Genomic DNA, 23,105 nt, shown 5'->3' with positions numbered 1-23,105 from the left:
CGACGCCGCTTGCCTATAAAAGCACGACAGGTCATGTGAGATATCTGCATCATTAATATTTAGGTCATGGATTATTGCAGTTTTGTGTTCACATACAGTACATTAATGTGTCACATATCCTTTTTATGTGTCTGTGTATATGTGTGTGTGTGTGTGTGTCTGTGTGTGTGTGTGTGTGTGTGCGTGCGTGTGTGTGTGCGTGCATGCGTGTGTGTGTATGTGTGCGTGTGTGTGTGTGTGTGTGTGTACATGCATACAGGAATCCATGCAGATCCATCAGTGCGGTACGGCCTCATTGGGGATCTACTGATATTGTTTGTCGCCAGTAGCATTCATCTGTAATTGCTAAAACACACACACACACACACACACACACACACACACACACACACACACACACACACACACACACACACACACACACACACACACACACACACACACACACAGCTGTGCAGTACAAAGGGGGCTCCTTACATCTGTAGCAAGGTGTCTGGCTGGTGTAGCCATTTGTCATCCATGGCATTGGAATGCAAGAGGGCATCTCTGAGGAGCAGAGTCTCCCGGCTCCTTCCCGCGCGCCAGCCGCCCTCCGGCCACCCCCACGCCACAGTGATGCACTACAGTGAAGCCTGTAGTATTTCCGTGGTTCATTCGTATAATAGAGATTTACCAATATGAAATATATTGGTCATTATTAATTGTCGTCATAATATTTCTCTTGTGGGATATTAGAAATGTACTGTGAATCATCATAGTATTCCCGGGCTTTTACCATAGATATGCTGTGTTTCTATAGCGATTCACCATAGTATTACTATATTGGTACGTACCTCCACAGGAATGCTATAGTTTTACTTTAGGTCCTTTTCGCACGGGCATTGGGCACTGCACTGGTCCGATTCTCCCCCCATCCAGTCTGCATCTGGTAGAACACCCCTGTTCAACATCTGCTGCTACCTCCATTCACCTCCACTGTGTGTGTGTGTGTGTGTGTGTGTGTGTGTGTGTGTGTGTGTGTGTGTGTGTCCACAGTGTTGCCATCGTCCACTGTGTTTAACAGGCTGTAGTATATCTGCCGCCCAGCGGCAACAGCTGATAGGATGGTCCACTCTGCTGTTTGGAGGGTCCACTAGGAGCTGGTGGTGGTTGACCTAGCGTGTAACACCGCTGTGATGCGTCCAGCTCAGTGTGCTGCTGCTCAGTGCAGCCAGCGCCATGTGACTGGACGGGAGCCTGAGTGTGTGTGTGAGTGGGTGTGTTGAGCGAGGGGGAGAGTAAGCTTGAACGTGAGAGTTTGACTGGAGAGAGAGAGCGTTCCACACACACAGTGTTTTTTGGGCCCACGGACACAATTTGAAAGGCAGGTTTTTATTATTATTGTGTTTTATTATTGTGTGTTGCTTGACTGTGTTTCACGTGTGTCTCCGTCTTTCACAACACACACACACACACACACACACACACACACACACACACACACACACACACACACACACACACACACACACACACACACACACACACACAGCTGTGAAAACAGCTGGTGGCGGAAGTGAGAAACGGTGTTGCTCCATGAAAACACTGGCAGTGAGTGAGCGGCTGCCCGGGAGACCAGAGAGTTGGCCTATAGTGCGAGCGTGTGGTCCACCGCTATACAGGGCGCGTGGTCGACAGCTACAGGGGGCGCGTGGGAGGAACGCGCGAAGGGGTCAGCCGCGGCATCTCGCTTATGTGGAACCTTATTATCTCACCCTGCACCACCATCGTATTCATGGCTCCGAGCTCTTTCTCAAACAGGCTGCCAGAGATGGAGAGAATGAAGTCACCTTGCTTTGATTTGGCTTTGAGTATCTGCTGTTTTATATAACGGGGGGGAATTCTCAGATACGGATGCCGCGTTATCGTCGCCCCCCGCTATCAGCCTATATATCCACTACCGGATTCGGTGTCATCGTCTCTCCATGATGCGCTACCGGGTCTTACTGAGCACGCTTCTGCCCAAGCCGTTGTTTGCCATCCTCTACTACAGTATACGATTGTATTGTTATTTAGGCGTGAAGATACCGCATCACAGTTTGAAAATCATAACCATCGGCACTGCACTGCCCGGAGAGAGTGGCTGTTTACGGCGCCTCAGCAAGCGAGTTGCAGGTGGATGCCTAGCGCAGCTGTCTGTCAAAAGGAGTGCGAGGAAAGTTCCCGTCCGGGGGGGCAGCTTGTGTGTCCCTTCCCCCGTTTAAAACATTTATATATATATATAAATAAAACGGCTGCTGCAGTTAATAATGGAATCACCTTGTGGTGTGGTTAGCCTAATGAGGGCCGGATTCATCCTCTCCCTGACAGTACGCTGAGCGGAATGTGCTGCTCTCCAGCCTGTTGCCATGGAGATGAGAGGAGCTGTAGCCATTTCTTTCCCCTCTTGCTTTTTTTTCTTTCTTCTTCTTTCTCTACCCGCTGTACATTCCTCCAAACTGTAGTGCTTCATAGGATCTGGGACAGAATAATATACATTCGGCACAATGTGTGTGTATGTATGTATGTGTGGGGGGGGCGACAGTGGCTCGGGAGGTAGAGCAGTCGTCTGGCAATCCTGAGGTTCCCGGTTCGATTCCCGCTCCTCCCGGGCAGCGTGTCAATGTGTCCTTGAGCAAGACACTTAACCCCTAATTGCTCCCGATGAGCAGGTTGGCACCTTGCATGGTTGCCTCCGCCGTCGGTGTGTGAATGTGCTTGTGAATGTGTGAGTGAATGGGTAAAATGTGAGTAACAAATTGTAAAGCGCTTTGGATAAAAGCGCTATATAAAAAAGCAGCCATTTACCATGTGTGTGTGTGTGTGTGTACATTTGTGTTCCATTGAGGGGGTGGATTTATGTAGCATTGTGGTGGCACTGTAGTAGTGGTACAGTACATGCTGATGTGAAAGCTACTGTAGTTTGTGGGTGTGTGTCTGCAGAGATTAAACCTCATGGCTTGTTCATGGGACTCAGTGAAAGCCCATACTGTATTGCATACTACCAAGAAAATGGCACGCAGGGGAGATACACAGAAACAATCTCAATACTGCACAATGCAACATCAAGTATGTTGTGTTCTGAAATGTGTCTATTTAAGATGCACTTAAGTGAGATTTTTACTCATTTGTAAATAGGCCTGACGATAATGAGAGAAATTTACGTCACGGTAATAATCTGGAATTGTATTTCCGATATCGATATACAGTATAGCCTATATAGTATCACAACATCTGGTCACAAGACAAACAATCCAATTAGGTGTTCATCACATTGAAATGCATCCCAATGTAAAAAGTGTGATATGGAACGAAAACCAAGATACATTTTCAAATTTTCTGAGAAATCTTCCACAAAGTCAATGTGCGGATAATGAATATGATCCCAATACGATAAACGATAATGTTGAATTATCGCCCAACCTCTTTTTGTAAATGAGGATTGTTTCGACACACAGTCACATGGAAGTATAGTGGTTGAGTCTATGCTGTCCGCATCCGTGGCTTTGTGGAGTGAGGACTGTATAAACTGCACGCTTGTTCCATGGAGTTTCATGTGATTTGAGTCTAAATAATCCTTGAAAATCGGAAAAAAGGAAAATATGATGGAACCACGTTAAACTAACTAACTTCAGCAGATGGTCGACAGTATGAGCTTTCTCAGATGCATCTAGTGTAAGCATGTAAGGATGTGCATGTGTGCGTGCGACCCGTGCGTGTGTAAACAAAAGCGGGATGTATTGTGCTCTACCCTAGCAGTAGTTGGCTGGGGTTCTATCCTCTGATAAGATGGAATTCACCGGCAGTATATTGACTTTATCTAATTCGGTGCCGATAGGAGCGCTGCTTGGTTTACATAAAGGCCTACAAAAGAAAGCCAAAGTAAAGTTGACTGCACTCTTGGGATTGGATTGTAGATTATTACGGTGCAGTGAATCAATAGACATTAGGATGCATGGGAATTCTTAGCAGCGAGGGTATGTCATTTTGGATTATATTTTGACGGTGATTAATTAGGTCTACATTCACAGGGCCTACACAACATGTATCAAACTTCTCACAGCACATTGACTACTGATCTAGGATCTGTGAACTGGTAAAAATTAAATAAACTGGTCCATCAGCAGCACTCTGAGAAGTAACATTATGTATGGTATTGTCACTTAATTTCTATTTTATTTGTTGCATGCCATGATGGTGGTTGTTGTTGTTATTATCATCTCATGTAGAGCTGCCGCGATAACCGCATTACCGCGGTATCGCTGTTGCATCACGCTCACCGCAGAGTTAGGCTGAATACCGCGTCACCGCTGTTTTTTATCATAATAATAAAGTTGGCTTGCGGCTTGCGGCTCTGCAGATATATCCTACTCGGTTCCAAGCGACCCTATTGGGTAGAAGTGGTACCAGAAAAGTCATGTGAAACATTGCAGACCACTGACTGGTCAGAAGAGAGACGCGTCACACTTTGTAGCCTCGCTCTGAACAGTTACAGAACGCCGGCGCCGCCATCTTTACTGCCTCGCTAAGGATGCATTTCATTCAGGATTTGTTTGCGTCTTTGCGACAGAACCAAGTGCAATAAACAAAAAAGAATGGATTCACTGTGTATTCTGCCTTATTTATTGATGAAACAAAACCGACATCAACCCAATTTACCACCGAGCGGAGAGTTTAGTGTCACAACAAGATTGCTGATGTGTTAAGTTTGTTGTTGTTATTAGCCTAATATACTACCGTCAGCCGATATACACGAGAGGTAACGTTAAACCCGGGTTTGCTTGGTAGAATACACAATGAGAGGTAACGTTAGCTTTGGCAGAATAGACGCAACGAGAGTCTGGTTAATGTTGTTATTGATTGATTGATTGATTGATTGAAACTGTGTTAAACTCTGGCTTGCTGCAAGCCCTCGGACATCTATGCCCACGGAGCTTTCAGACAGTGTACACAAGCGAGCGGCCCCGCCTGAGACAAACGGAGTAGTACCTGGCTGCAGTGGAAAAGGAACGAAGTACCAGGTGCCTAAAGCGGGTCGAGTCGAGTAGGTACTATGCAGTGGAAAAGCGCCATTAGACTAGAGGCAGGCTATAAGAGTAGACAAAAAAAAAAAATGCATTAAATTTTTTATTTTTTTTGTGCGCACTGTGCGGTAATAACCGCGGCGGTAGGAAATATTTCGCAAATTCGTGCGGTAAGGAAAATATCAATACCGCGGCAGCTCTAATCTCATGATCATATGACTTATTGTAAGTCTCCCAGCATTGTCTGGCACGTCGTTTTAGATCAGGATATTTAATTTTCTATTACGTGACAATATCACACAGGGCTACAGGCCTACAGGGCCCCGGACACCATTATGGTGACAGGGACGAGGGACAAGTTTGAGTCTTGACCAAACAAAATGGCCACCGGGGGACTGGTAGTAGAGAGCGAGGAGAGGAGCTGTGAAAAGGTCCTCTCTGTCTTGCCAGAATGATGCAATGCAGACCTTCACAGAGCCAGAGAGTTGTTAGTGTCAGTATGTACTGTATTCCAGGGTAAACTCTGCAGCCGTTTTAACGGGGCTCATGTCCGCCACCACTGTCAATATTTTAAGCCAGATCCTCTTTTTTATTGGAGTTTTTGAAGGATTAATCATTCCATCTAAGTACTCTGGTCAATGGGGGCACCCAGGAATTTATTGACTGTATCTTGTGTTTTGTGTTTTGTGTGTGGTGTGTGGTGTGTGGTGTGTGGTGTGTGTGTGTGTGTGTGTGTGTGTGTGAGAGTGAGAGAGAGAGAGAGTGAGAGAGAGAGAGTGAGAGAGAGAGAGTGAGTGAGAGAGAGAGAGAGAGAGAGAGAGAGAGAGAGAGAGAGAGAGAGAAGAGAGAGAGAGAGAGAGAGAGAGAGAGAGAGAGAGAGAGAGAGAGAGAGAGAGAGGAGAGAGAGAGAGAGAGAGAGAGATGAATGGGACAGGGTTCAGGTTGCGTGTAACAATCTTAAACTCACTGGATTCAATCATAGATTTCACATTTCAAATTCATATTATTTCTTAAAAAGAGATTAGAAACAATGGTATCGACTTATGTAGCTTTAATCGGTTTCTCACCAAGCATGAAATTGATTTGTGTTTGTGTGTGTATGTATGTGTTTGAGTGTATGTGTTGTGTGTGTGTGTTTGTGTATATGTGTCTGTGTGAGTATACAGTGTGTGTGTGTGTGTGTGTGTGTGTGTGTGTGTGTGTGTGTGTGTGTGTGTGTGTGTGTGTGTGTGTGTTTTCTAGCATCATGTTAAGTGAACATCTCCTCTCTCCAGATAATGGGATTGCATGTGTGCAGTGCAGAGCTACCCTGTGAAGAAGCTAGGGGTGACTGTCATCTCACTCTGAGGAGTGATTATAGGATTGAGGCTGGGGAAAACGTTAGGTTATGACTATAACCAAGTTCTGTTAGTATAGCGAAGCTCGGCATCGCTCTCTGCACTATCTCGCATACGTGCACGCGCACTGAATAAAGACCACAATGTACCTTTAATCCCAATATTCGTCTGACCACACCCCTATCAGCTTACCCATATAAGCAGGGGTGGGGCCACCCACTCTCCTCCTTCCCAAGCTTTCGCCACAAGGCGAGGTCAAAGGCTGCAGCGGCGTCGGATGCCGAGCTTCGCTATACTAACAGAACTTGGTTATAGTCATAACCTAACGTTCTGTATCGTATCGCTCTCGCTCGGCATCGCTCTCTGCACAAGGGAGGCCGAGCGAGAGCCAACGGCCGACAAATACACCCCGCTGACAGCCCCCCACAAACCATCAGAACAGGGAGGGCCGAGCCCCCCCGACCCACCCTAATGGCGGGCACCCCCCCAATTAGGGGCTTCACGGGAGGGCGACGGACCCGACCGTGCGAAGAGGCACTCAAGCAACTCAACGCACAGGGTGAGCAGACCGTGGCTTGACCCCACGACTACACACACGCACAACCCGCATGCCACCCGGGAACGAACGGAGGAACAACCTCGTTACTGCCCCCAGAATCACGGGGTCAAGGGCAAACCCAACCCCGTGGCAAGGCCGTAGCAGCGGAGCACGAAGGAAGACCCAGACCCACCAAAAGGACTGGACTCCCTAGAATGGGGGCCCGGAGAAGTCCATGATGCCAGCATCAAGACCCCACCAGGTGGGCACGTAGTGCCCCGCCCCCCACATCGCCAGCGTATTCGGACAAAGGCCCCTCAGTTACTGCACCTGGTATTCCCAGGCGGAATCCCATCCAAGTACTAACCAGGCCAGAACCTGCTTAGCTTCCGAGATCGGACGAGATCGGGCGTGTTCAGGTTGGTATGGCCGTAAGCCGAGCGGGCCCTGTCCCCCCAATAGTACACCGCCTGGCACACTGACCCTGCAGAACAGGCAGTCAGCATGGCCGTAAGCACACAAAAAAGGTTAACCAACGGAAGCAGGCAGCGCACCGGGGAAAAAAACCAGGCAACAGGCTGTTAACCCTAGCCTGGAGACTGCGGACGAGACAGGCGCCAGAGGGGACAGCTGAACACAGCCGCCCCGGCGGAAGGAGCGTAAGCTGGCGGTGTTGCATGACCAAGCCTCCATTTAAAAACCCCCACCCAGAGGGGTCGAGGCAGAGAAGGCTGACACGATTGGCAGACGTCATGAACGTGCAGGGGCACCCTCAAACGGTGAACCCGGGAGTTGACACTGCTCCAACACACCAGGGAATCAACCACCTCGGTGTTACCCAATGCGGTGGTTGTTCCTATAACCCCTCAAGAAAAAACTCCAAAACACACCTGCGGGTATACACCGGCTATACCGCAGTACAAGTGTTTCAGTTTCCAAAAAGGGTTAACCCAGGCCTACGGGTCGCAAACATCACTTCGGACCGGGCCTGGCGGTACGGGAAGCACAGGGTCACCAGAGGAGGTCAAAAAACCACCCCCACAGGCCCCTCTTCGCCATGCGTGAGAGAGGAGCGAAAAATAATGGAGAACCAGCCCCTAAGCACACCGTACCTGGTATTCCCCGGCGGTCTCCCAACCAAGTACTAACCAGGACCAACCTGTGTAGCGGCCGCCGAGATCCGACGAGATCGAGCGCGTACAGAATGGCATGGCTGTAAGCCATGACGACAGTGCTGAGTAAAAACATACCCAACCAGGGTCTCCATAGCGCTTAACCCTGTGACACCCAGACCGACCTGGCATTTTTCCCCCTGAAAAAAGCCCAAGTCCCTCAGGGTACCAGAACAGCAGATCTGCATCCCCGGCGGACAACGGGTTCAACTGACCTGGACCAGCGTGACCAGAACCAGTCCCGTGCCCTAACCACGCCGACATGCCTACTCCAGGAGAAGGGCAGATATGCGTGTTGATCTTAACATGAAAAGAAGGCGCCACCCAGACGTTCGGACGAACCGCGCCTGGTGGCCCACCCCAAGGGCGTGAGACCCCACCACATATGTTCAGATCCATCCCGTCATCATCCCCCAGACATGAACGAGAATCCGTCGACAACCCACCCAGGTCATGGGATGTGGTCGTCGGAAGAGGAAAAACCCCCATCTCAGTTGCTTTATAAAAACGCTGTTTCAACCACAAGCAACCAAGGCGTGCCAGTCAATCGCCTGTTTACAGCGAGCTAGCACTATACGTGCGTCGGGACACACCCCCATCAATGAACAGGCTATTTAGACCTGTCATTGAATCCCCAAGGCGCCCAGGGGAACGACAAGAGGGGTGTGACACTCCCTAACTCCAACACTTCTGGAATAGAAAGAAGGAAGCATCAACAGTATGTATCCCAGTCTACACAGCCGGGGTAAAAAATGTTCACATTTTTACATCCCACCACCCTCCCATAGGAAAGAGACGGGGATCCCCAGAGAGACTTCCCACGCGAGCTGTACAGATTGAAAAGAATATATTGCACCTTGAGCCATGTAAAAAACTGGTTTTAGGGCCTCCGGGGAAGAGGCACTGAACCCATACACACTCAATAAACGAATTGAATCGAATATACATACAATAGAAAAGGACCCTTCTAGAGGGTCCACTCACTTTGACAATCTGAGGAGGAAGGCTCTGTACTCTGATGGAGGCTTCCTCACATGGAAGAAGGAGTCCGAACTCACAGAAGGCCTGAATAGGCGCTTGGTGAGGAGGAGCCCTGACCACCCCCCCTGAAAACAGATCCATCACATGGACCTGAACAGCACACGGAAGTCCTACCAACAGAGACGCGCACGGTGACGTACTCTATGGCGGGGGAATTCCTGCGGTGCACACGCCCAATATACCAGGCCGTGGGACCAGGAACTCCCTCCCCCCCCCCCCCCCCCCCCCCCGTAACGTGCCGAACCGCCACGTGACGGGAACCTTGAAGGACAGGGGGTGTACCCCTGACCGACAGAACAATGGGGAGAGGAAAGGTTACCAGTTCACCCCTTTACGACCCCACACCCATGATACGATGTAACGACAAAAAGAGAATATGACAGTCATAGTCAGCTCTATGAAGCGTTTCACAGCTCCACACAGCGCATGAGCTAACCTGCTATCTGATTTTTACTAAGGAAAAACACAGAATAGAGAGGGCTCTAAGAACCCTGGTCCAACATACACATGTGCTTCTGTGGCCAGTACAACCCAGTTGTAGGTCACATGACACACACAACCCATCATCACCTACAAAAAATGGCAAAAACACTCAACAGAGGAACGCCGTTTTTTTCACAATGAGAGAATACATCATTCTTGATTAGTATCGACCACAGGCCTTGCTAAGCACACATGACAGCAACCAAACCAATTTCCCTTTAGGAAATAAGTTTCTCCAGCAGATTTAGCACAACCTCAGCAATCAAGCTAAGAGTTACATCGTATCCCTACCACACAAAAGACACAATTAATGCACAACATGTCTGACAGGAGGATGAAAAAGTCCCCAGGGAACCGGGGGGGAAACACAATCCTCCTATTTTACCCTCAATACGGCCAGTTAAAACAGGAAAACCTGTTAATGTGTGAACACACTGTTCATTGTCATTACAGTCTGAGAAAGAACATTCTTTTACTCACTTGTCACCAAGCATAGCTTCATAGGTTAGTTACCTTAGTTGTGAGTACACGGCCGTGTTTCTCACACAACAACCAGATCATTACATCCCGTTTGCACGGAGAAGCTAACTGCCAGTGACAAAAACAGCTCACACATAACCCGCAACGTATCCTAAATGCATTGTAGCAACACACGTTTTGGGAAAAACACCGTTATTCACAATACATTTAGCAAAGTAAAACCAGAAGACGTGTTATGAGGTCTGGTCAACCCCGTTCCTACCCGGAACGCAGATCAGCGAAGTGCAGTCACAGACACCGTAGGAAACACAGCCGCTCCTGTGTTGTCCGAACTGGGCAGCGTCACCGCCCCAACCCGCACTACAGTCCCCTGTTGATGCAACCTTGCCGTCCTGGCTCAGGGCAGGGTCGACGAAAACATCCCCTGTCAAGGATGACGTCGTGGTCAAGAGTGTAAAACATGTTAAAATCAAAGCACGTTCAACAGAAAAACATCAAGCTAACGGCCGCTCCAACCGTTCGGGTGCTACTGCTTCTGCTCGCGAGACGCCGATCTAACGACGCACGCGATCAGAAGCGAGCTCACGGCGGCGCGCGAGAAGCTAAGCTACCCCGCGCCAGGCCATGGCCATAGCAGCAAGCTAACGTTACCTAGCGACCACGACATGCTAGCCCCGCAGCTAACAGCTGACTGGCTAATAGTAGGCCCTAAGCAGGCCATGCAGCGATCCAGCAGGCTAACGCAGCAGTTAACAGCTGACTGGCTAACCGTAAGCTATGAACATGTAAACAATGACATAACACTCACCCAGACAGGCCGCCGTTCTGAACCTCTCCTCACTTTTTAAGAGAAAAGAGAAAACAAGATGTCAACACCGCTTCACAACGGTGACTTTACCACATCCGACGGAATCAGCACAGTACCAACTGGCCTGTGTAGCTGACTTTGAACATGAATCTGCCGCTATCGCACATTACATGCACATATCCCCTCGTGAAGGAATACTCTCATTTGGATATGAAAGATGGGGCCTTAACACGGTGACAGAGAGAATCCACTCGTCCAGAACACACAGGGATCACCAGTGTCAATGGTCGCGGCCCACTAGTTAAAACTATAATGGTCTCCAGACCAAGGCCTTCTGTCGCCTAGGTGGCTGAACAAAGGACCCTAGCCTGGGGCCGGTTTCCATAAACTTTGTCAAGTAGCCCCCATAGCACTAACAGACAAGTGGAGCCCGCCAGCAAACACTACTCACCCAACCTGGAACGCACCGCTTCTCACAACAGCGGCATGTCCGACAGTTCAGCTGTGGCCTGACAGGTTTCACCCCAACAAACACAGCAAGGAACTGCAGTTGAGAAGCATGCAGCGGCGTGCTCCCAATACGAAAACCGGTGGAGGGTTTTTAGAATGATCATCATCTTCCAGACACTCCAGTACGAAGACAATATCGCCGTATTTTCTCGAAAATAGTGAGAGAGAAAATAAAGATATGATGTCAACGTATCCTTGTTTCCCAAAGCTGCTCCTAAACCTTTCTTCCATCATGGTGTCAAGTGTGGGGATCTACCGAGGCACTTCTTCCTTGTGGTGAAAGCGAGAAGGAGGAGAGTGGGTGGCCCCACCCCTGCTTATATGGGTAAGCTGATAGGGGTGTGGTCAGACGAATATTGGGATTAAAGGTACATTGTGGTCTTTATTCAGTGCGCGTGCACGTATGCGAGGAGCGATGCCGAGCGAGAGCGATACGATACAGAACTGTGTGTGAGCATGTGTGTGTGTGTATAATATGTGTGTGTGTGTGTGTATGCATGTTTGTGTGCATATGCACATGTGTGTGTGTGTATATATATATATATATATATATATAACTTTACTTTATTTGTTTATTTGGATGGGACAATGCAAAATTAATGAACACAGTAAACATGAAGCAGATACAGTCACCTGGAACATGGTAAGAGTGTAAAATTGCCGGATTTAGCACGAGGCAAATTTCCATCCGTTGTCCCCAAACATAAAGACAGGACATACAGTGTAACTGAGCGGTACAATTCCCTGACTGTATTGTTAGATATGATATTTAATACCACTACCTCATGTACTTTAACTTCTGGCCACCCAGTACAAGATATAAGTATGATGAACACTTTCCCACCTGATGAAACGAATCCACACAAATGTACCAAATCGAAGGTTTAATACAGCAAAAGGTGTATACAACGATCACTTAATTACATTTATGATTTGAAATATGGAATATGCACTTTTATGGCAAATGAGTATTCGTAGGTAAATCAACATTGAATGTCCAATCTCTGGTTACGCAGGGAGTAAGTATACAACCTGGAATATTTAGGAAAATGATAGCGATGGTACTTAAATGATTATAGCTGGATACACTAAAGGGGGGGGGGGGTCCCGCTGGTTGTAAGACAGTAGGAGGGGGGGGTTAGAGAAGCCGCTGGCGGTATCCCATCTGGCCGACGGTGTCTTGGGAGAATCCAAAGTCTTGGACACGGTGCCCACAGAACCTCGGACCGCAGACGAATACAGCTGGACCCTCTGTGGACGGTAGCTGCCGGTCCACAACGGAGAGACGTGAGGCGACCTCACTGGTGTCGAGCGCCGTCTCACCTGGAGTCCTCTCCGGGGGGTAGTTCCAACACTCCGCAGTGTTGGCCTTTATCCATGGAATAATCAAAGCACACAAAGCATAATCCAAGCCGTGGAAGGCTCGCCGTCGTCCGGGTAGAGTAATCCAATATACAGGTCCAGTCGCTCTTGGCCCGGAGCTCCTCGGATGCAATCACCACTAGGGGTCTGACCAGCCTGGTTAAGCGTCCAGATAACGTCAGGAACGATGGGGGTACTGATAACTTTAGAACTCTAACCGAACGATGCACCATACATAAATAGACTATTATTAGCTTAATAGAATACGTCCAACTCGACGGTATAGTGCCAAACTATGACTATTCAACTATTAATCTACACGATATCTCAATGCCTATTCTGGGGCCAAGTAGGCCTTACTACACCGCACGTGCGTCGTGGGGAGGCTTTGCGTCTGTCACTCTGTTGGAGGGTAAAGAACTGGACTAAAAGAAAGTTCTACTTTACTTGCGCCATATATATATGCGCTATGAACAAATAGTACCATTCGTATTTCGCCCGACATATTCCTGCGCGGAACCGGGGCTTGCCACGACATGTTAGGCGGCACGATTGAACTTGGACCTAGGGGTATGGCAACCTGGCGCCAGGTTCTCGTCCAATGGTAGAATGAAACTATTATGGGCTGTTTAGTAGACTAAAGGGATATTCAATGCATATTGTACAAGGAATATACAGGGGATATCAAACGATATACAAATACAATTAAATATATATATATAAATAAATATACATATTCGGTTTAATCTGATCCTTCACAACAGCCGCCCCCTAATTAGTCCCACCTAATTAGCTAAGCAGAGACAGATTAACCGCACTGTCTACCACTCAAGGTCCGCTGTAAGGGTCAGTCAACTCACAAAGTCATAGGGTCATGGTCATCATCGATAGTATCTGGGAGTCGGGGCAGTTCTATGAGCCTCGCCACGGGACGTGTGTAGGTGCGCCCTTGGACGAGTACTTCAGCTGCTCGGACCTTGCCATCGGCACCGGTGATCACTTTGCTTACGCGGCCAGCCGGCCACATAGCTCTGGGTAGTGACTGGTCAATAATCATGACGACTGTTCCTTCTGTCAAATTGTCTCTCTCTTTTACACACTTCTGGCGGGTCTGTAGAGACGGTAGGTAGTGAAGTAGGAAGCTGCTCCAAAACTTGTCAGCTAGTACTTGGCTGTACCTCCACATTCTTCGGCCGTTCGCCTCTTCAGGCCTGTACATTGTCTGGGGTAGCGCGGGGTCCAGCCGCCCCATTAGGAGTGTGTTGGGGGTGACTGGGTCGACATCTGCTACATCACTGGAGACGTAACCGAGGGGCTTTGAGTTCAATACTCCCTCGATCTCCGTGAGGACTGTCATTAGGACTTCCTCCGCCACAGTCTGGGCTCCGAGTACGGCGTACAGGGCTGTCTTTATAGAACGTACTTCTCGTTCCCAGGTTCCACCGAAGTGGGGTGCGTTCGGGGGATTAAACTGGAAGTCAATCTGGGCTGGAGCGAGGTGGGTCTTAAGTTCTGGGCCCATAGCTTGGAAGCTCTCTCTCAGCTCTCTTTCTCCGCCTTTGAAGTTGGTCCCGTGATCAGACAACAATGTAGACGGTTTTCCTTTCCGTGATGTGAATCTCCGGAAGGCCATAAGGAATGAGTCTGTGCTCATGGTCGGAAGGAGCTCGATATGTATCGCTCTGGTGGTCATGCATTTGAATACAATACCCCACCGCTTCTCGGTGCCTCTTCCTCTCTTTATATACAACGGGCCAAAGCAGTCCATGCCTGTGGAGTGGAATGGCTTGTCGCCGATTCGGAGGCGACAGGGGGGTAAGTCAGCCATCCGTGGTATGCTGGGCTGCGCGCGCCACTTACGGCAGTCTAGACAGGTTCGCTGGAAGCGCCGTACTGCTTCTCTCCCTTGCAATATCCAATAACGACGTCTGATCTCCGCGAAGACTCTCTCTGCTCCTGCGTGGTGTACATCCTCGTCGTATTTCTTTATGATCAGCTCTGTGACCTTGTGTCGGCTGTTCAAGACGATCGGGTACTTAATGTCATCTGGTAGATCGGGGGCTCTCCGCAGGCGACCACCCACTCTGATGAGATTATGGGCGTCACTCTCTGGTGCCAGGTGAATCAGTCTGCTGTCTGGTGGGACGGGGTTTCCTCCCTGTAGACAGTCTAGCTCATCGGGGAACGAGTCTCTCTGGGCTCGTTGTAGTAGAAGAAGTTCTGCTTCTTCGTAGTCAGCTGCTGACATGTCAGTGGTGGACTGAATCTCTGGGTGGTGCCGCAGGAATGTTCTTTGCTGCGCACTCTCTAGGGTACTGCAGTCATCTATGTTGGGGTCTGTGGAGGCGACAGTGCTCAGTCCACAGAACATAGGTTTCTTGTTCTCAGCCTCCTCGTTACTTGCTTCCCTCGGGGTGGGCGTAGGCCAATCTCCTTCCGGGAGCTTGAGGAATGCTGGTCCGTCACTGTAGATGTTGCGACGGGTTAGGTCATCCAGAGACATTCCCCGGGTGATGACGTCAGCTGGGTTGTGTTTGGTGTCCACATACCGCCAGCTTGCTTCTTCTGTTAATTCTTGAATCTCGGTGACTCTGACTCCCACGAAGACCTTGTATCTGCATGAATCAGACTTGATCCATGTGAGTACTGTCGTGGAATCTGACCACAAGATTGTTCTATGCACCGGAATGGTGAGTTCACGTTGGATTAACGTGGCTAGATGCGCTCCTGCGAGGGCTGCGCAGAGCTCTAGACGTGGGATAGATTGTTGCTTACGTGGGGCTATTCTTGAGCGGGCCAGGATGAAAGCAGTGTGTATCTTTCCTCCCATCTCTTGGGCACGCAAGTAGGCCACCGATCCGTAGGCTACTTCGGAGGCGTCGCTGAAGACGTGTAGCTCAATCTGGCATGTCTCTGGCCTCACTGTGGATGGGAAGTAGCTGCGGCGTATATTGACACCTGGGAGTGAGCGGAGTTCCGTCTCCCACTCTCTCCATGTTGAGGCAAGGTGTGCGGGTATTGGGTCGTCCCAGCCCTGGTCCTTGTCCCATAGTGCTCGTACAATCATCTTTGCCCTGGTGGTGTAAGGTAGAATACATCCCAACGGGTCATATTGTCTGGCGAGTGTTCTGTACACACTCCGTCTGGTGGTCGGTATCGCCGCCGACCTTCCTTGCTCTGGAGCCAAGGGTTTGTGTCTATAGTGGAGCGAGTCTGTTTTGAAGCGCCAGACTAGTCCTAGTGTCATTTCTTGGGCTTCTCCTGGGATTGTCGCCATCCAGGTCTCGCTGCTGGCAGCCTTGTCCGCGGAGGAGAGGCTGCGCAATACGTGCGGGTCGCTGCTGGCCCACTGCCTGAGATCAAAGCCGCCTTTGATTAGGGAGGCGCGTAACTTGATTAGGAGAGCCTCGGCTTCTTCTTGAGTCGAGACGCTTTGTAAACAGTTGTCCACGTAGAAACTGTTCTTCACACTGTGTTGGACCTCTTCATCCGCTGCTGGGTCCTCGGTGACGTGTTTCTGTAGTGCAAAGGTAGCACAGCACGGGCTGCATGTGGTTCCGAAGGGGAGTACTTCCCACTGGTAGATGGATGGGTTCTCATCTCCGATCTTCTCTCTCCATAGGAACCGTAGCAGAGGCTTGTCCTCCTCTACTAGTCTCACCTGCAAGAACATCCCTTTGATATCCCCGCTTATAGCCACCTTGTCCTGGCGGAAGCGCAGTAGCACGCCTAGTAGGGAGGGGCCGAGTGTGGGGCCGGGCAAGAGCTCTTTATTCAGATTTTGGGATCCGATCTGGTAGCTGCAGTTAAACACAATGCGATCCTTGCCGTTGTGATGGACCTTGTGATGCGGCACGTACCATGATTCGGTCGTCTGATCGGCCTCTTTAATGTCAATCTTTGTTACGTGTCCCGCTGTGATTAGCTTCTCAATCTCAGCTCGGTACACACTCTCTTGAGCGGGGTCTTTGGCTAGGCGCCGCTCTGTGTTCAGTAGATAGCGCTCCGTGGCGTCTTTCTTTGCGTGAAAGGTGGGCATTCCCTCTCGCCTCAGGAGTGGAGTCGCGTATCTCATCACTCCGCCGACTGTGACTCTCTTTGTCCCCTGCTCGAGTAGGTTGATGGCGTAAATGTCTTCTTTAGAGCGAATATCTTTCCTTTCGTTCTTAAAGGGCATTGTCTCTAGGGTCCATAGCCTCTCGACATGCTGCAGGAGAGTGGTGTCTTCTTCTGTCGTTCTGGAGTGGAAGCAGCTAGTGGCTGCTGTTCGGTTGAGAGATTTAGCGAGGGGGCCTTGGAGGGTCCACCCTAGGCGGGTCTCGACTGCTGCAGGACAGCCTCGGGGGCCTGTATGGACCCGGGCAATCGGGACTATGAGTTCTGCATGGTCGGAGCCTATCAACAGGGTCGGGGTAGCGCCGTCTATGAGCGGGATAGGTAATTGGCGCAGGTGCACATATTTATCCATCAACTTGGTGACAGGGTAGGTGTACTGCGATAGTCCTATTTCTTGGCTGGTGAAAGCATTTGTGATCTTGTACCGTCGCTCTGGCTGCCCGTTGGCTGCGATGGTGAAGGAGACATTCTCGCCCTTTATCGTCTTTAAATCTCTTCTTATTGTCCGAATCGTCATTTCGTTCTTGCTCCCCCGCAGTCCCAACTGGGTCGCAGCGGAGGTGAGCAGAAGGGTCTTCTCTGACCCGTCATCAAGGACGGCGTAAGTGTCCATGACTTTATCTTGGTAGCTCAATGTCACACGGACTACCTTTAAGAGCACTTGGGCTCCGCTGCTGCTGGCGGGGTCAATGTACATGACACTTGCCTTGGTGCCGCTCCGTGGTGCAGGTATAGGCCGTCTTCCGTTACTTTCGTGTAGTATATCTAGATGGGCTCCATCGCACCGGCTGCACCTTTTCTTTAGGCGGCATTCGGCTGCCATGTGGGGCCGCGCACATCGATAACAGCGCCGGTTGGACTTTATCCATTGACTCACTTCTTCTGCATTCATCTTTGTGAATGAGTCACATTGTGACAGCCAGTGTTCTTTCTCACAGTAGGGACACGCTATCTTCCACTTCTCTCTTCTCGAGGGGGTGCTGTGACTCTTACTGCTCGGTACTGACTCTGATTGGTGCATGACAGTCACCGATCTTCTTCCATCATTTATTCTCCTGGGTCCCTCTCTGGAGCTTGGCGTGCTCCGCCCGAAGGTGTCCAGTCGTAAGCTGCTGACCTCTCTCGCCAGGAAGTCGGCCAGATCAAGGAGGGATGGCTCGGGGCCGTCGGGATCCCGGTAATCCCTCTGCCGCCTAAAGCGCTCCTGTCTTGCGGGTGGCAGCTTCTCCAAAATCCTCTCGACGTTAGAGTTGGCGTATAGCTCATGCATGCCCTTCTCCCGTTGTGCTCCCAGCATCCCTACCAGGGACTGCACTTTGATTGACAGGTCGTCTAGTGAGCGATTGTCTGTGGCTGGGGGTAGGCGGTCAATATGCCTTATCTCCTGGATTACGTAATCCCATATACGTCCATATCTCTGATCCAGCGCTGCAAGGGCCGCTGTGTATGGAGTCGAAGAGGTAGCATAGGCTAGCGCTATATTGTGCGCTCGCGGTACTTTCAGGTGCTTCAGTAATATTGCATACTTGTGGCGTTCATCAGCGACATCCACCATCATTGTCTCTAAGCACATCCGGAGCTCCGTGTACTGTGCTCGACTCTCATAGGCGAAGTCTGGGAATGACGGTGTGGCATTGTATGACGCCGTGGATGGCTGATACATCGGCGAGCGTTGGGGGAGAGACCTCCTGGGCGAGTCCCCTCTTGCGCCTCGCTGTGGGCTGGTACTGGCAGGGTACCATGGCCCGCTGGTCCAGGTGCTGTTCTTCGGGGCTGGTCGTGCGTCGTGCTCACCCGTGAATAGAGTCGGGGGTCTGTAGCGCAGCACCGCGGGGGTATAGCCTGGACTGTATGGGACCTCCTGGTCCGGTGGAGTACTGTGCTGTCGTCGGGCTTGGTTCTCCTCCTCTCCCTCTTCTTCCTCTATCAGATCCTCCAGATCCTGTAGTCGTTTATTTAGCTTCTCCGCAGTGTATGCCGCTCCTTCCTTGTAGCTGGGTCTCGCTTGGACCGGTTTGGGAAGGGGGTCTGCGGGGGGTCTAGACTCGGTCTGTTGGTCAAGTTCAGGGTCGCTTGCTCGTTGTGGTGACGCTGCCCTTGACTGTTGTCTCGACGAGTTCCTTGAACCCCTGGCGGAGGGAGAGGGAGTTGTCCTTTTGATCAGCTGCTCCATTAGCTGCGCTTGTAGCTTGTCGCGCTCGGCTTGTATCCTGTCGCGCTCGGCTTCGCGCTGGATGAGAGCGAGTTCGCGCTCTGCGTCTCTTTGGGCACCGGCAGCGGCACGCTGGGTGTCTGCTCGGTCTCTTGCCATATTCTCTTCCATCTGAAGGCGTCTCATCTCCAGGCGCTCTTCTTCGCTCCGTTGTTGCGCTTGGAGTTGTTCGCGCTCGCTAAGCGTCTGTGCTTGGAGGCGATCGCGTTCGGTAGAGGCTGTCAGGCTGACGAGGAACGCCTGTTGTAGTATCCTCTCCGCTTCGTTGGGGGAAGGCGGTAGTGGAGGTGAGCCGCTCCTGCGTGAGCCGCTCCTGGGGGTACTCGTTGGGGAGTCCTGGAGCTCTAGTTCCTCGGCGCTCTCCTCCTCTTCTTCCGTGCAGAGTTCTCTCTCTGGAGGGTTGTCTTCCTCCCGGGGCTGGTCGGGGACTACTTCTTGGGTAGTGGCGGGGGGTAAAGGCATGTCAATTCCCTCCTGGTCCCCACCGTGGGCTTGGTCAGTTACATTAGGACCTACTAGGGCCTCTGTGGTCGGGGAAACCTGGTCGTTAAGGTCAGACATAATTTTACTTTCTACTTTTACCGCGTTTACCGTTTGTCGAAGGCTAGGTAGTTGACTGACAGTGTAAGCCTCTAAGTACTGAGGTGTCTGTCGTCTGCGCCGCGGGCGTTCTAGGTTAGGAGGATCGTTTCGTGGAGTGTTCATCATAGGCCATTTCGATATTAATAACACTATATTAATATTACACTAGTTACCATCCGGCTCGAAGGACCAATTGTAACTGAGGGGTACAATTCCCTGACTGTATTGTTAGATATGATATTTAATACCACTACCTCATGTACTTTAACTTCTGGCCACCCAGTACAAGATATAAGTATGATGAACACTTTCCCACCTGATGAAACGAATCCACACAAATATACCAAATCGAAGGTTTAATACAGCAAAAGGTGTATACAACGATCACTTAATTACATTTATGATTTGAAATATGGAATATGCACTTTTATGGCAAATGAGTATTCGTAGGTAAATCAACATTGAATGTCCAATCTCTGGTTACGCAGGGAGTAAGTATACAACCTGGAATATTTAGGAAAACGATAGCGATGGTACTTAAATGATTATAGCTGGATACACTAAAGGGGGGGGGGGGGTCCCGCTGGTTGTAAGACAGTAGGAGGGGGGGGTTAGAGAAGCCGCTGGCGGTATCCCATCTGGCCGACGGTGTCTTGGGAGAATCCAAAGTCTTGGACACGGTGCCCACAGAACCTCGGACCGCAGACGAATACAGCTGGACCCTCTGTGGACGGTAGCTGCCGGTCCACAACGGAGAGACGTGAGGCGACCTCACTGGTGTCGAGCGCCGTCTCACCTGGAGTCCTCTCCGGGGGGTAGTTCCAACACTCCGCAGTGTTGGCCTTTATCCATGGAATAATCAAAGCACACAAAGCATAATCCAAGCCGTGGAAGGCTCGCCGTCGTCCGGGTAGAGTAATCCAATATACAGGTCCAGTCGCTCTTGGCCCGGAGCTCCTCGGATGCAATCACCACTAGGGGTCTGACCAGCCTGGTTAAGCGTCCAGATAACGTCAGGAACGATGGGGGTACTGATAACTTTAGAACTCTAACCGAACGATGCACCATACATAAATAGACTATTATTAGCTTAATAGAATACGTCCAACTCGACGGTATAGTGCCAAACTATGACTATTCAACTATTAATCTACACGATATCTCAATGCCTATTCTGGGGCCAAGTAGGCCTTACTACACCGCACGTGCGTCGTGGGGAGGCTTTGCGTCTGTCACTCTGTTGGAGGGTAAAGAACTGGACTAAAAGAAAGTTCTACTTTACTTGCGCCATATATATATGCGCTATGAACAAATAGTACCATTCGTATTTCGCCCGACATATTCCTGCGCGGAACCGGGGCTTGCCACGACATGTTAGGCGGCACGATTGAACTTGGACCTAGGGGTATGGCAACCTGGCGCCAGGTTCTCGTCCAATGGTAGAATGAAACTATTTTGGGCTGTTTAGTAGACTAAAGGGATATTCAATGCATATTGTACAAGGAATATACAGGGGATATCAAACGATATACAAATACAATTAAATATATATATATAAATAAATATACATATTCGGTTTAATCTGATCCTTCACAACATACAGTATAAAAACAGTAAGACATGTACAAATAAGTAGCAGCAATACACAAAAAAAGACATAGCAGCAATACACAAAAATACTAGTGGCTAGAGATATATCACATGTGGTCACATGACTGGTTGGTCTTCAGCCATTTTTGAGTTTCCCTCTAAAAGTAGCAAGGGTGGGGCTTTCCCTTAGGGAAACGGGGAGACTGTTCCACGTTTGGCTGCCTTTTATTGACGGGACGTTTTGGCCAAACGTGGTCAGTCTACGTTGGACAATGTAGTCACCTCTGGTGTCTGACCTGGTGCCAAGTCCAATGTTTTATATATATATGAATTCCTGTACAGGAGGGGTAGCTAGTACATGTATGCATTTGTAGATAAAACAAGCACTTTTTGAAATGTTCAAATGTTGCAATGGTGGTATGCCAATGGATTTCTAGCATATACCTTGATGGCTCTATGAAAAAGCTGTTCAATGGGTTTCATGACAGTGGCACCTGCAAACGACCAGTTTTTGAAGCAGTATTCAATGTGAGAGAATACCATGCAATGAAGATTTTGCAGCATCAACTGTTAAAAAAGTCTGGATTTGTCTAAAATTAACTCAATTAAAATGAATTGTTTCACTTTTTTTTGTGTTTCTTAAAGGATAGGTTCGAGTCCAAGATGACTCTGAGGTACTTGAAATCCCACCCCTTGTGTTTAGCAGTAGACACGTGTTTTGCAACCAGTATTGGACCTTGTTCAAAGTGTTTGTGAGGTTACATGAGATCAGGTCATTTGTTTTACCATGTACAAAAATTACTGCGTCGTCAGTGTACATCTGTACATTGAAGTCAGGGCATATGTCCGGCAGGTCATTGATGTACAGGGAAAACAATAAGAGCTCAAGGATCGATCCCTGTGGCACATCGACTGGATTGTCAAGATAAGGAGATTTGACGCCATCAACCATGACACACTGTTTTCGGTTTGTTAGGTAAGACTTAAACCATTGTATAGTATCTGCAGATAAATTCAAATGAGACAATTTGCCAAAAGTACTTGATGGTGTCAAATGCCTTTCTAAGTTCCAGGAACACAGCACCTACATATGGGTTTTTGTCCAGCATATACTTAACCTTTTCAATAAAAAACACAGTTAGCCGACTCAGTGGAGTGATGAGCACGGAAGCCAAATTGTAACCCTGCTACCAGATAAAAGAATTACTGTCACCGTGGCCACCTTCCAGGATGATGGCACCTCCATCTGTGTGTGTGTGTGTGTGTATATATATGTGTGTGTGCGCGTGTGTGTATATAAGTATGTGTGTGTGTGTGTGTGTGTGTGTGTGTGTGTGTGTGTGCGTGTGTGTGTATATACAGTAAGTGTGTGTGTGTGTGTGCGACTGTGCGTGCATGCTTCTGGTATGATCTGGGCTTGAACCCCGGCCATTGCCAAGGTGCCTACTGCGTGTTAATGGGTAGACTGTTCAGACGACCACAGGATGCTGCCAGGCGCTACATGTTAATGTGCTAACTTAACACCCAGACAGGCACAGGAGAAAACATGACCAAGACCTGTGGAACACTACCATGGCAGTGCGCACACTAGGGACGAACTGTCAACGGATTATTCCCCCGCGTTGTATACTTTTAGTAGGGGTGGGAACAGTGGCGGCCGGTGCTACATATAGTAGGAAGGAACACGGTGCGAGTCTCGGAGCGTGCGTACTGCTTGTGAGAGTGAGAGTGAGAGAGAGAGTGAGAGAGAGAGAGAGGCATACCTTCAAAAGTAATCTGAAGGTCTAAGCGCTCGTCACCAACGCAAGAGACACCGGTATCGAATCCGGCTG

The sequence above is a fragment of the Notolepis coatsorum genome, assembly GCF_963971535.1.
Source record: "Notolepis coatsorum genome assembly, chromosome: 5".
In the NCBI taxonomy this organism is placed as follows: domain Eukaryota; kingdom Metazoa; phylum Chordata; class Actinopteri; order Aulopiformes; family Paralepididae; genus Notolepis; species Notolepis coatsorum.
Note: the sequence above shows the minus strand (reverse complement) of the source record.